This window comes from Pteronotus mesoamericanus, unplaced genomic scaffold (genome assembly GCF_021234165.1).
Source record: "Pteronotus mesoamericanus isolate MK-2021 breed Mesoamerican mustached bat unplaced genomic scaffold, CSHL_Meso_final scaffold_167, whole genome shotgun sequence".
NCBI classification, from domain to species: Eukaryota; Metazoa; Chordata; class Mammalia; order Chiroptera; family Mormoopidae; genus Pteronotus; species Pteronotus mesoamericanus.
In genome coordinates, this window is record NW_026555308.1 from 30,888,299 (window position 1) to 30,903,303 (window position 15,005).

The 15,005-nt window shown below is 35.7% G+C and overlaps 1 protein-coding gene across 1 annotated transcript in view; it reads right to left on the minus strand.

The window, feature by feature from the left end:
* SRFBP1 (serum response factor binding protein 1) overlaps nt 1-15,005 on the minus strand; it is a 74,773-nt gene that overhangs the window by 59,097 nt on the left and 671 nt on the right. The window lies entirely within an intron of this gene.

The following is a 15,005-nucleotide window of genomic DNA, read 5'->3' on the forward strand; positions in this document are numbered from 1 at the left end:
CGCTCTTTCTCCTCTGCCTATGATGCTGTCCCTGCTGAACATGCTTTCTCAAGCAGTACTTTACAAGAATAGATCAAGTTCCATATATCCTTTTAAAAAATCCTTCCGATAGACCCCAACAAAAGTGAATTTTTCCCATCATCAGTTTATTCTTATATTATTCACAATAATCTAACTTGAAATTTCTTGTGTCCTGTCAATTCCTTTACAGGATAATCGCTCAGAAACCTTAGATGCCCATGTTTAAAGTGACTGGTAGCTTTTCATTGTCCCTGATATATCTCTTCCAAATCAATCCATCTTCCCCTTTCAGTGCTACGATCTCAAAAATTATTTTGGCTCTCTACAGAGGTGATTCTACTAACTTGCTCTCATTAAGCTATGCACATTTCCTCTAGTAATAATAAAGTATTTGTATTAATCAGGTTACAAGTTTCTCTAAAAAGCAACACAACCACCTCCCCTTTTATTCCTGAAGAGCTAACCTGGATCAGTTAAATGTTGTCAGGTATATGAAACAACAAATCTATTATCATTAAAGAAGCTAGTGTCAGACCTTTTTCCTCTTTATTGCAGTGATCCAATCAGTGGAAGTGAGGATCTAAGGAATGTTTAATGGGGACTCAAGTTTCCCAATTTCAGATTTGACTCAAATCCCACTGTATTTTTCTACTCTGGCTGTCATAACAAAATACTACATACTGGGTGTTTTAAGCAACAGGAATCAATTTTCTAACAGTTCTAAAGGCTAGAAGGCCAACATCAAGGTACCATCAGAGATGTTTCTGGTGAGCATTCTCTTCCTGACTTGCAGAGGCAAACTTCTTGCTGTATCCTCATGTGTCCTTTCTATATTGCACCCCGGAGAGACACTTCCCTGGTGTATGCTTCCTCTTCCCAATGAATTAGGGCCCCATCCTTATGATCTCATTTCATCTTGTTTTTCTCCCTGAATGTTTTATCTCCAAATACCATGACATTATGGGTCAGAGCCTCCATATTTGGATTTTGGCAGGATGCAATTCAGTCCATAACACCCACTTTCTTTGGGAAAAGAAAATTATCTCAAAAGTAATCTTTTCCTTATCTAACATGCCTGATCACTGCCATTTCTATCATTTTGCACTTTTAAGAATTATGCTGTACATTTCTAGGTTACTACTATACTTACTGATGTTTAGCAATCAGAAAAGAGTTGACACATATATGGACAACTGATTTTCAGCAGAGTTGCAAAGACAGTTCAGTGGGAGATATCCAATCTTTTCAAAAATTGTGCTGAAATAATTGGATATCCATATGAAAGAGAGTAATGTTGACCCATATCGCATGCTAAATACTAATACAACTTAAAATGGATCATACAGCTAAATGTAAACTTAAAACTAAAAACTTCTAGAATAAAACACACATATTATATGATTCAAACTATGTAAAATTCTAGGAAATGCAAACTAATGTGTGGTGACTAAAAATAGGTTGGTGGCTTTGCCTAAGGACACAGGGGAAGAAGGATGGTTGATGGGAGGGACAAATCACAAAAGATCAGGAAGAAACTTTTGGGAGTGACGATATGTTCATTATCTTCATTTTGGTCATGGAATCACATTGTATACATATGTCAAACTTGTACCCTTTAATTATGTGTGGTTTACTTTGTGTTAATTATACCTTAGTATAGCTGTTAAATAAATCCCCTTACCATTGAACTTGAAATTCTATTTCCAGAAAAATATACTATAGTTATATTGGTAAAAATTGATGCATGTGCAAGAATACTCATTACACAAGTGTTTGTAATAAGAAAAGTTTGGAGGAAACTTGTCCATCAACACAGCTGATTAAATAAATGGCTATATTAATATATTCTTTAATGAATAAATCAGGGGTAATCCATTATAGTATGCTATCATTTGTGTGTGTTTGGTGGAAGGATATGTACAGACACACATCACTTTTACTTGATTATATAGCATTTTCACTCCTTGAAGGAGAAGTCAGTGTCTGGGAAACGTAAGTCCTCCTACCTTGTTCCCTGCTGTATCTTTTATATTTTGTACCATGTGCTGTTATAAACTTTTTTTAAAAATTTGAAATACATTCTCACGTTGTTACAATTATGCATAGTATACATTCTCTCATTTCTGTCTATGTTAGCTGGTAGTACCAGTATAGATATAAGCCACAAATTTTTATTTTGAGTATATTTGTTACGCAATCACCTATTCAAGTCTGTGTTTTGTTTTGTTTTTTTTTTAGGGAGGAGAATTTTCTAAGTATATCATTATATTTTCAGAAAGAGAATTACATCTATTACTTGATATTTACACCAGATATTTTATCTTAGTGTATTATTACATTTTCTAGAACTTATAAAACAGTAAGTAGTAACAGTGATGGTAGAATCCCAGCTTTTTCCTGATTTTAATGGGAATGGCTTCAACAGTTCACCATTTGAAATGATATTTGGTGTTTGTTATGGTGAGTAATTTAATAAAATTCAGGTAGTTTTATTTTTCTAGCAGGTTTCATTTTTTTATGGGTAGAAATGGTTGCTGAATTTTATCAATTGCCTTTTCAATTTTCATTGCTTTGATCATATTGTTTTTCCCAAGCATTTTCCCCATGTATGTTCTAATTTTATTGTAGCTATTAGAAAGTTATGGGTGTAGACCCTGGCATCAAAGTTGCCTGTCTATGGATCCCAGCAATGGGCCTGGTCATCTGTGGACCCTGCCAGCTGGCCTGTCCCTGCTGACAGATCCCACCAGCCATCCTACCTGTGGACCCTATCATTTGGCTCTCCCAGAATCTCTGGCTAGGCTGACTGGTGAATGACTTTCCCTGCTGACTCCAGTTTGTAAATTCTACTAGAGGTGAGTGCCTCTTCACATGTGCAGCCAACAGACATTGTAAGGCTACTAGGATCACAATAAGCCAGGAAAACATGAGACCCCCAAAGTAACAAAATAAAGCTCCAGTAACCAATCCTGAAGAAGTGGAGATGAATGAACTGCCTGATAAAGATTTCAAAACAATATTAAAGAAATCCAAATGAGAAGAGAGATATAAAACCAAATAGAATCATGAAAACAACAAATGAACAAAATGAGAAATTCAGTTTCCTTTCATGATAAAAACTCCAAACAAAGAGTGTGTACAAGGAGTGTACCTCAATATAATAAAGACCATATACGATAACCTGACAGTTAACTTACTCAGTGGTGAAAGACTGAAAGCTTTTCCTCTAATGTCAGGAATAAGACAAGGATGCCCACTCTCACCATTCCTATTAAATATATTATTGAAGGTCATAACCACAACAATTTGGCAAGAAAGGGAAATAAAAGGCATTCAAATTGGAAAAGAAGTAAAATTATGTCTGTTTGCAGATGACATGATCTTGTATGTAGAAAACTCTATAAAGACACATACACACAAAAGCTGTTTGACCTAATAAACTCATTTGGTAAGTTGCAGATAAAAAAAATTGACAAACAAAAGTCAACTGTGTTTCTATACCATTACAGTGAACTATCCAAAAGGAAAATAAGAAAACAATCCCATTTACCTTTATAATAGCATCAGAAAGAATAAAATATTTACAAGTAAATGTAAACAATGAGTTCAAAGACTTACTTATACACTAAAATCTATAAAATGCTGATGAAAAATTAAGCAGAAACACATAAATTCTATGTTCATGGGTGGAAAAAAATTAATATTATTAAGATGTTCATGGTACCCAAAGCAATATACAAGTTCAATGTGTTTCCTATCAAAATCCCAAAGGCATTATAAACAGAAATAGAAAAAAAATTCTGTAATACATATGACACCATAAAAGATCTGAGTAACCAAAACAATTTTGAATAAGAAGAATAAAGTTGAAGGCATCACACACTTACTAACTTCAAAATATAATACAAAGCTACAGTAATTGCGATAGTGTGATAATATCACAAAAACAGGTATACCAACAGAATAGAATAAATAATCCAGAAATAAACCCACATATGTTAGGTCAACTGATTTTCCACAAGGATGCCAAGGATATACCTTGGGGAAACGATAGTGTTTTTAATAAACGGTGCTGTGGAAACTGGATATCTACATGCAAAAAATGATATTGGACCCTTACACCATACACAAAAATCAACACAAAGTGTATTAAATATTTAAATGTAAGACCCAAAGCTATAAAACTTTTAGAAGAGAACAAAAAGCTTCTTGACATTGGTCTTGGCAATAATTTCTTGGATATGACATCAAAAGCTCAGGCAAAAAGGCAAAAATAAGTAAGTAGTATAACATCAAAGTAAAACACTTTGGCACAGCAAGGGAAACATCACAAAATGAAGAGAGAAACCACACAATGGAACAAAATATTTCCAAACTATGCATATGATAAAAAATCAATATTTAAAAATATTAGGAACCCATAAAACTAAATAGCAAAAACAAAAACACCCAAAATAAATGAATTAAAAAATGGGCAAGGGACCTGAAAAGACATTTTTCCAAAGAAGACATATAATAACCCAACAGGTGTATATAAAAAAGTGGTCAACATAAGTGCTCATCCAGGGAACATATATCAAGCCTCATTGAGATACTAAGGAAAAAAAGTATGATGGTTCCTAAAAGAATGAAAATAAAACTATGTAATCCAGTAATCCCACTTCTGAATACACAAGGTCTGTCCAGAAGGTATTAGCCATGTAATATGAAAAACAGAGATACTTATTGAAGAAGATACAAGAAACAAAAAACATTGCACATAGGACAGTTTAGTCCCCTTCAAAGCAGGCACCTTGGGACCTCACCCAGCTCTCCTAATTGCCATTCACTGCCCCATTGTATTTTTCCAAGTCTCATCAACAGTCTGAAATCTCTTCCCTTTCAAATGTGATTTTACTTTTGGGAAAAGCCGGCAGTTGCAGTTCACCCAATCTGGGATGTAGGAGGTCTGAGTCACATGGGCAATTTGATGTTTCACCAAAATACTCTTATGAGATGCACCACATGAGCAGGGGTGTTGTTGTGATGAAGCTGCCAATGACCAGTCGCCCATAGCTGCAGCCTTCTGAATCATCCTAACAGTTTCCTTGGAGGAATGTTCAAGCTTAATGCAAACTTAGATGCAGATTCATTGCTCTACTTGCTCAGTCATTTTGAATGTGTCAGCCACACAGTACACATGCTCACTCAACTGCATCTACCACCCCACTCTGGGGCCCTCTGTGTGGGTGGGCTTGCCTAGGGAACAATGCTGCTGCCTGGCCTCTGGACTTTTGTCCAGAAGGAAGCTGTCTCCCAGCACTTGCACTTCATTTTCTCCCCATAAGCCAGTGGTGCCTTTCCAGCTGTTTCCCTGGTGCTGAATCCCAGAGTGGGTGGGTCTGTGTGAGTCCTATGTCCATAGCAGGCCCTTTAACAGGGGTCTCTTGAGAATCCCGCAGTTTCTTCCATTGCCCCCAACACCACTGGTTTTTACAGCCAGAAGTTATGAGGACTAACCTTTCTGGCACTGGAACCCCTGGGCTGGGTGGTCTGGCCTGGGGGTGGGGTCCATTGTTCTGGAGGAATCTCTCCTGTTTTTTTATCCACCACATGTGGATGTGAGGCAGCCATTCCGGTCTCCACCCCTCTCTACACCACCCTGAGTCTCTGTGCCCCTCCGCCTGTCTGCTTTCTCTATGTTTCTCTGCATCTCTACCTTTCCTACCTGTCTGGATGAATGTGGTTTCTTTAAATCCTTGGTTGTCAGACTTCCACACAGCTCCATTTTCTGACAATTCTGGGTGATACTTGTTTTGTAGTATAGTTGTATTTCTTGATAAAGTCGTGCTTGGAGTAGAGGAGTGTTTACCTACTCCTCCGTCTTGACCAGACAGTTTCTTTTTTTTTTTTTAAAGAGAAAGTTATGAGCTGGTACTAACAAGGTGATTTTAATCTTATACCTTTCTCTTACTTGGATGAATCAGTAAAAGTTATTGGAAGTCCTGTCTTTTTTAAAGCACAGTTTCAATCTTTAGTATTTAAACTATTATTCATAACTCACCTCCCAACAGATTGTAATACAACCAAGTGTTTCAATCCCACCTGAGAACTGCATTAATTTTTTCTCAGTTACTCTGTCTCTGCACCTTCAAACCTCTATCCCCTGGATGGCAGTGTTGTTCTCCAAATTTCACAGCACAGCAGAGACTTGGAATATTAAAAAAAAACAAAAACAGTCTCAATGAATGGATTATGATATTTTCTGAATTAGCAGAAAAATAGGTTTATCAGGTTTTATTTCTTTAATACATAAGATTAGCCTCTCAAGTTTCAGTTTTTGATTTGAAGTGAATCACTAAATAATAATAAATCCACTAATTAATCTGTTAATGGATTTATTTAAGATTCAATGTTCTATGTTTATGTATAAGCAAAACATACTGAAGGGTGTAACTAGCTACTGTATAGGAGACAGGTAATTGGCAAGTCATTCAGCTAATATGTTTGCTAAATCAATTCTCTAACATATTTTTGTCCAAGTTACATTTGAATTTTTATGGAGTGTTTTGATTAGATTTGTTGATTTATATCTCCAGGAAATCTAAAGAAAAGTTTCTATTCTTGGAATTTTAGATCTCAAAATTTTTGAAACAGCTAGTTAATGTTATGTAGCCAAGTTTTACAGAATCTGAAGGGGTGGAGCTAACACTTGGCAATTTAGCATTTTGGCTAAGAACTTTGGCTCTAGGATCCACATAGGATACTTTTGATGATTAATGAAAGCACAGTGTAGAGAAAGTTTTTGATGACTATTTACCTTTCAATAACTTAAACTGTTATTATTGTCTATTATCTTGTTTATTCTTGACTGTAACTTTGTGAGATAGGCATGGTACATACGAGGTATTCCTGTCTTGTGAATAACGAATATGCTTGAGGTCATAAAGGTATAGAGGGGAAAATCACTGGTGGCCACTTTACAACAACTCTATGATAAGAATGTATAAATTATATTAATAATTTATGATAACCATATTAATTCTTATCATTCATCTATTTATGAATATTCAATAATAAACAAATGTATTTTATAAAGTGTTATTAATAAGCTAATATGTTTTATAACTATAAATTTCTCCATGTCTAATTTCTTTATTTACCAATTAACCCAGGATAGACTCAAGATTATATAACAAAGGCCATAGTAATTGAAAGCTAAATTCAGAAAACATTATTAAAGCACAGTTCAGATTAATTTTCAACATAATGGTTGGCTTTGATTCATTTTAATCAACATTTAAAGGCAACCCTCTCTGATGGCTGAGAGCAATTGTAAACCATAACAAATAGAAAGTGAGGGAGTTGAACACTGAGATTTGGTTTTTAATGTGAAAGGAAACTGGGCATGTATTTAAGACCAATGGAAACGGTTTGAAATTACACACAAAGCAGAACTGTTGTGAACTTTACAAATACAGAAACTCTTTGTATTGTCACTAGACAGGACCGACCAGGAGCGGGTCTTCCTCAGGCTGGCCTGTGTTGTGTGGGTTCTTGATTTAGTGTAGGAAAGATTTCACAACACCAGTCCAGGGGATTTTGAGAGTATATTTATTTTAAAGCCAGGGACAGTGAAACAAAGGCATGACTTAGGGTAGAAGAAGCAACAGGAGAGAGCCTATGCAGTGCTCTGCTTTGGCTCCCTAGAAACAGGAAAAAAGTGAGCCAAGGAGGGGCTGCTGTTAGCTCACCAGAGAGTCAGAGTAAAAGGGGGCCCTGGAGAAAGGATTGGGGATTAGCTGCCTCTGTCTGCTGCCCCCCTGGTTGCAAGTCTTGAGGGGACCCTTAGAATATATGAGGAAGTAAAAAGCTCATGGCTGAGAAGGGACATGGGTGTGTTCTTCAGAGAGCCTGCACTGGTGTCCTTTGTCTCAAAAGTTTTATCTCCCTTCTACAAGTAGAAAGTTTGCTGGGGGCGGGGTTCAGCAGGATATTCATTAGCTTTCCAGGTACATTTTAACTATGAGGATGCATCAAAATGAGTGTAGAGGGGAGTTAGGGGTTATTCTTTGGTCTGCTCTACTATTTAACTTTTATCTTGCGTCTGTCTGGCTCTAATTGGGTCTTGGTTATTTGTTCCCCTGACTTCACTGGTCCTTGGCTTTGGCTGGCACAGATGGCATTAATTGGGACTCTCTTCTCTGTCTTCCCAACCAGGGCGATTTAAGCTGTGTATTCTCTGGTTGGGGGAGAGATATAAACCATTTGCTCTTAAGTGTCCTTGGTTAGGGAAGATAATGTCTTGTAATTCACCAGCTGGCTGTAAGTTGTTCAAATTGCTTGCCATTGTTTAGTTATCTTTTTTTAAATCATGTTTATTCTATTACAGTTGTCTCAATTTTTCCCCCTTTGCCCTCCTGCACCCATCCCACTCCCCAGCCCCCTCTCCCACAGTCTATTCCCACTCTGTTGTCCATGTCCATGGGTTATTCATACATGTTCTTTGTCTAGTCCCTTCCCCTTCTTTCCACTGTTGTCCTCCTTCCCCATCCCGTCTGGTCACTTGCAATCTGCTCCATGTTTTCATGCCTGTGGTTTATTTTGTTTGTTAGTTTATTTTGTTGAATAGAGTCCACTTATAGGTGAGATCGTATGGTATTTGTCTTTCACCAACTGACTTATTTCACTTAACAAAATATTTTCCAGTTCCATCCATGTTGTCGCAAAAGGTAGGAGTTCCTTCTTTCTTTTTTTTTAAATGCAGATTAATTTTATTTATTTTTTAAATGTCAAAATCCATTATAAAATATTAAAAAATTTGAATCCATTATAAAGTCTCAGCAATTAAAACAAAATGACACCAGCACAGAACTAATCAAGTAGATCAATGAAATAAAATAAGCATCCTAGAAACAAACAATATATCAATCTAACAATGTAATATAAGATTAAGTTGATATTTCAAATCAATGGGGAAAATAAGGCTTATTCAACAAAGTGCATGGACCACTATTACTTGAAATAAAACAAATATAGAGCCCCATTTCGCACATTATACAAAAAAATATTCAGGTGAGTTAAAAATCAATATATAAAATGTAGGGAGTGTTAGAAGAAAATGCAAAATAATATCTTTCTTACCCTGAAGTAAAATCTTCAAGCCCAGAAACTATAAAGTAAAATATTGACAATAAGACTCTATTAAACATTTAAGACTATATAGTAATATACATATAAAAAAGTTAAAGGGCAAGAAATAGAATAGGAAAGTATTTGCGTCACATCTAAAAAAGGATTAATAGGATTTTTTTAGAGAAAAAATTTTGCAAACATTTAAAAAAATGGATAAAGAATATCAAAAAGTCATTTAAAGCTTTTTAAAAATAATAGAAATAGGCAAGAAATCTACAAAAACAGGTTTAGTTTCAACAAATAATAAAGCAACAATTAAAATAACACATCATTGTCACATCAGATTAATAAGTATTAAAAATATTGGTAATTTCAAGTATTGGTAACTGTGAAAGGAACTGGATATTCATAGACTTTTTCTTCATCTTCTTAAAGGAGTCCCTTTAGCATATCTTGCAATGATGGTTTGGTGGAGGTGTAGTCTTTTAGCCTTCTTTTGTCTGGGAAACTCCTATTTTGCCTTCCATTTTAATTGAGAGCCTTGCTGGGTAGAGCAGTCTTGGTTGCAGGCCTTTGCTTTTTATGAGTTGGAATATTTCTTCCCATTCCTTTCTGGCTTGTAGTGTTTCTGTTCAGAAGTCAGCTACTAACTGTACCGGGGCCCCCTTGTGTATTGCTACTTGTTTCTCCCTTGCTTCCTTTAGGATTCTCTGTTTGTTTTGATATTTGCCATTTTAATTACGATGTGTCTTGGAGTGGACCTCTTTGGGTGCCTTTGTTGTTTTAATTGCTGAGTCTTTATAATTTACTTAAATTTTTTAATATTTTATAATTGATTTTAACATTTAAAAATAAATAAAATCAATCTGCATTAAAAAAAACCAAAAAGACCAAAAAAAAAAAAAAAGAGAGAGTTGTTCTAAAGAGAAACTTTGTGTTTCAGTTACTTGGTTATGTTAGGGTACAGTTATATAGGAGACGCAGAATAAATACTTGATAGCCTTTATCAGTTTTAAAAATGAATTGGTTTCCTAGCATGCTTGAAAGGTTACTGAGTTTTTAAAAAATGATTGTTTTAGAAAATAAATACCAACTTTAGAGGAGAAAAATCTACACCATTGGGGTTTCAATCCTACTCAGTTAATCAGTTGGTCAGGGAATAAGTAAAGGTAGATCATAGTATATCCTGTAGATAACAGAATTTACATAGTGCCTATTCAACTGCTTCCTTTCTTTTCCTATATTAATTTCAGACAAATTGAAATGTTACTACTCCTTAACAATTTTCTCTTTTTCTTAGGAGAAAACAATGGACAAGAGCAAGAATCCTAAGAAAAAATAGGGTAGAAAGAAGTCTACAGATTATTTTGAAACAAATTCACAAACCCATTGGGTTGTTTGGGGAGGCCGTAGTTAGAAGGCTGTTTGATCAGGAATATTGATTTCCAGAGTGATCTAAAATAGAAATACCCAGAGAGGGAGAACCTACTGTGTTTTAGGACATATCAAAGGTAAAAAACAAGGAAATAAAGTTCTGTCACTAAGTTCAAGAAGTGATTGCTGATCTGAATGAAAACTGTACATAAAGGAGATATGTTAGAGTCTGCATAGGCCCTAGGATGAAGAGAAAATCAAGATTAATGATGGTAAAATCAAAGGGTCCAAGATAATTGTTTAAAAAAATTTGAGAACTCCAAGGGTCATTTTCATTGAGCCATTTACACAAGACTTGAAAAGAAAGATGAGGAAGAAAGAAATTTTTTAAATTGCTGAAGTGCTCGGTTCTTAAATTATGCTTGGGTGATTTAATTTGTTTTAGATTTTGGGGAAGTGGTTGATTATATATGTTTGAGTATATGCTGATTTAAATGCTGTTTATACTTTTATCAGAATAGAAATTTTAAATGGAGTTGCTCTAACTTTTGCTATTTAGATGATAAAAGCACTGTTAATTCTAACAGCGGTTAAATTAAGCAACCATGAGCAATGACCCCTTGTCAGAAATCCTAGATGGAAGGATAACATTTGCTTGACAATATCATCAGCCTTCCATGTTACAAATTACCTTCTTTATCTTCAACAGTGAGATTCAGCAGTACTAATGCAATGCTACAGACTACGAATTAAACTAAGCTGTTAGAATTCTTACAGTTGCCTCAGTTTCGTTATATTGGTTATAGTTAGAAGATTATATGTTACTCAGCATATGTCTAGTCATTAAGACAAGATACACTAATAACTAACTGTATTTAAAAACCACAAAATTGCAAATTTAGCAGAACCCAAGGAAAAATAGTAGAAATAATGTTCTATTAGTGAGGAGATATCCACAAGATTGAACAGATAGAACAAACCTTGATAATTAGAAATGATAAAAAGGTATTAAAAGAAATTTCATTTCATGTAAGGATGCTAAATATGTCTCTACCTCTGATATTGTGTCATGTCCAAATATGGACAGATGTAGTTTAACAAATGTCAACTTTGGTCAGAATTTTGACAGTGTTCTAGCATTAAATGTTTATGTCCATCTAGTCTAGAATACTGTATCTAAACAGAACTGGGGAAAATGGACACATGAACATGGCAGAATGATTCATCACCTATATATGATCATTTTAGGTTAAAAGAAGAATCCCAAAGCTGTAGTTGTAGACTTCTTTTTATAAATATATTTTATTGATTATGCTATTACAGTTGTCCCAATTTTTCCCCTTTTGCTCTCCTCCACCTGGTACCTGCCTTCCCTCCAGTGATCCCCCCCAACCTTAGTTCATGTCCATGGGTCATGCAATAAGTTCTTTGACTTCTCCATTGCCTATACTGTTCTTAACATACCCCTGTCTATTTTGTACCTACCCAATTATGCTTCTAAATCCCTCCACCTTTTCCCCCATTTTCTTCCTTCCCCCTCCCCTCTGATAACCTTCCAAATGATTTCCATGTCTATGATTGTATTCCTGTTCTAGTTGTTTGCTTAATTTGTGTTTTAGATTCAGTTATTGATAGTTGTGAGTTTGTTGTCATTTTAATGTTCATAGTTTTGATCATTTTTAAAAAATAACACCCTTTAATATTTCATATAATAAGGGCTTGGTGATGATGAACTCTAACATTACCTTGTCTGGGAAGCACTTTTTCTGCCCCTCCATTCTAAATGATAGCTTTGTTGGTTAGAGTAATGTTGATTACAGGTCCTTGCTTTTCATAACTTCTTGCCAGTCCCTTCTAGCCTGCAAAATTTCTTTTGAGAAATCAACTGACAGTCTTATGGGGACTCCTTTGTAGGTAACTCTCTGCCTTTCTCTTGCTGCTTTTAAGATTCTCTTTTTATCTTTAACCTTTGGCATTTTAATTACGATGTGTCTTTGTGTGGCCCTCTTTGGGTCCAATTTACTTGGGACTCTCTGTGCTTTATATCTATTTCCTTCACCAGATTAAGGGAGTTCTTTTTCATAATTTTTTCAAATAGGTTTACAATTTCTTGCTCTTCCTCTTCTCCTTCTGTCATCCCTGTAATTCATATTTTGGCCCTTTTGGAGATGTCCCAGAGTCTTAAAATATCCTCATTTTTTGAATTCTTGTTTCTTCATTTTGTTCTGGTTGAATATTTATTTCTTCCATATGTTCTAAATCATTTATTTGAATCCTGGCTTCTTTCCCCTCACTGTTGGTTTCCTGTGGATTTTCCTTTAATTTCCCTTGGTATAACCATCATTTCTTCTCCTATGCTTTTGCCATATTCAATGAGTTCTTTGAGCATTCTGACCACCAGTGTTTTGAACTCTACATCTGATATAGGTTGGCTATCTCTGTATCACTTAGTTCTTTTCCTGAGATTCTGTTCTCTTTCTTCACCTGGGCCATATTTCTTCGTCTCCTCATTTTGTCAGCCTCTCTGTGTGTACCAGGTAGAGCTGCTTTGATTTCCTGCCCTAGTGTACCTGTTAAGTTGTATGGGGTGGAGCCTTGGGTATTTGCCAGGGTGCGGCAACCTCGTTCGCTGCTTTGTGGCTCCATGTGTGGGGTAGGCGTCAAAGAGGGGACAATGCCACAGTGGGCTGACTTCTGGGGGCTTGCCTGGCACTTGCCCTGTTTCCAGCCACTTAACCCATTTCCCATCTGTGACTGGTGTCCCTCCAGCTGCTATCCTGGTTATAGTACCCAAAGTGGGTGGGTTTGTGTACCTTCTGGGCTCCCCTGAGAAACCTGCAGTGGCTTCCACTGCCCCAAACCTCACTGGGTTTATAGTCAGAAGTTATGAGATTTTATTTTTCCTGGTTCTGGAACCATGTGCTGCACTGTCTGGCCTGGGGCTGGGATCGCTGGCTCATAGGTGTCCCCCTGATTTTTGTCTACCACATGTGAGTGTGGGACTGACCATTCCACTGACCACCCCCACCCCCAGCTCGTCACTGCCAAGCCATTTCTTCTCTGCCCTGACTCATTATCTCAGCCCCTCCTACCCCTCTGGATGAATACAGCTTCTTTAAATCCTTGGTTGTTGGACTTCCATACAGTTCTGGGTATTTTTCTTGGTAATTTTCTGGTAGTTCTGGGTGTTTTTCATTTTTAAAGGAGTTGTGTTTGTTCCTATGGTTGTGCAATGAGGTGAAGGGTATCTACCTGTGCCTCCAGCTGGCCAGAAGTCTAGATTTCTATTTTACTTTATAATTAAGGTTTTTGCAAGATAGCTTCCAAACAAAGTAAAGGAATGGTTTTTCCCTTTGGGATAAGTTAATTTTTTTTCCAGTTTTAAGAAAGTGAACTTTCATTTTCATATTGTTATATTTAACCTAGGAAAACTTCATAATATTAATATTTTTAACTTCAGAATTCAATTGCAATGTATGGTTGTATATTCTTAATGAAAATTGATCTCTCCATGGATACACTGATTGAAAAAAGTTTATATACTAAGTGTTTTGACTCATAATACCAAAAATAAAACTGCATTCATGAAATCATTCTTAATTTTTCCTTTAACAAGAGTCTTTTATGGTCATGCATATTTAATATATTTATTAGGGTTTAAGTGTATTCTTTATTGGCTTTATATTGTGGTTTTCAGAATGGTACTGCTGTAGTGCCATTGTCAAAAAAATTTAGGCTATTGCTTATGGAATAAAGGAACTATGTGAGTTCCTAGCTTAATGAGAGCAAGTGGTTTAGAATACATTAAGTTGTGTTTGATCCAACTGTTCTAAGAAAGCAAAAACTCTGCTTCTAGGTTTGTTGACTCTGTACAGTATTGGGGTACATAATATGTAGTAATAGGCTCATAATTACAATTTATAGCTCTTGAAAATATTACTGAATCAGAAATAGACAATATATCAGAACTACTCTTTTCAAGCTATTTTCATGTATTAACTTATCATTGAACATATATTTTTTTCAAGTTAGAATGTCTTGTAATATGTTAATCTTGTTAATTTCTCTCGATTTCCATGGTTCCCTCCTAATTTGCATTCTTGTGTTGTAATGTTTTGGCTAGCAGTAATAGCAATCAGATTTTAGTTCAATTATTTAAAATTGCTAAAAGCTACTTTGCAATCTACATTCATCCCCTGATTATATAACCCAAATTTTTACCATACATTTGCATTCAACCACATGTTACAAGAATAATTCATTATATTCTCCCTAATTCAAGCCCTCTCAACTTTTAAATCCCCCCGGCTCCTATTACTTCCTGTATAGTTACTGGCTTCATAATCATCCCAGAATTGTGAGGTTGTCATGAATTTCCCCCTTTGTCTTGCTTTTTGCATCAATTGCTGCAGCTTGTATCTCTCCATACTTGTTCATCTCCACTGCCATATTTCTAGTTCAGGCATTAGCTATTTGTCATCTGCCCTTGGATCAAT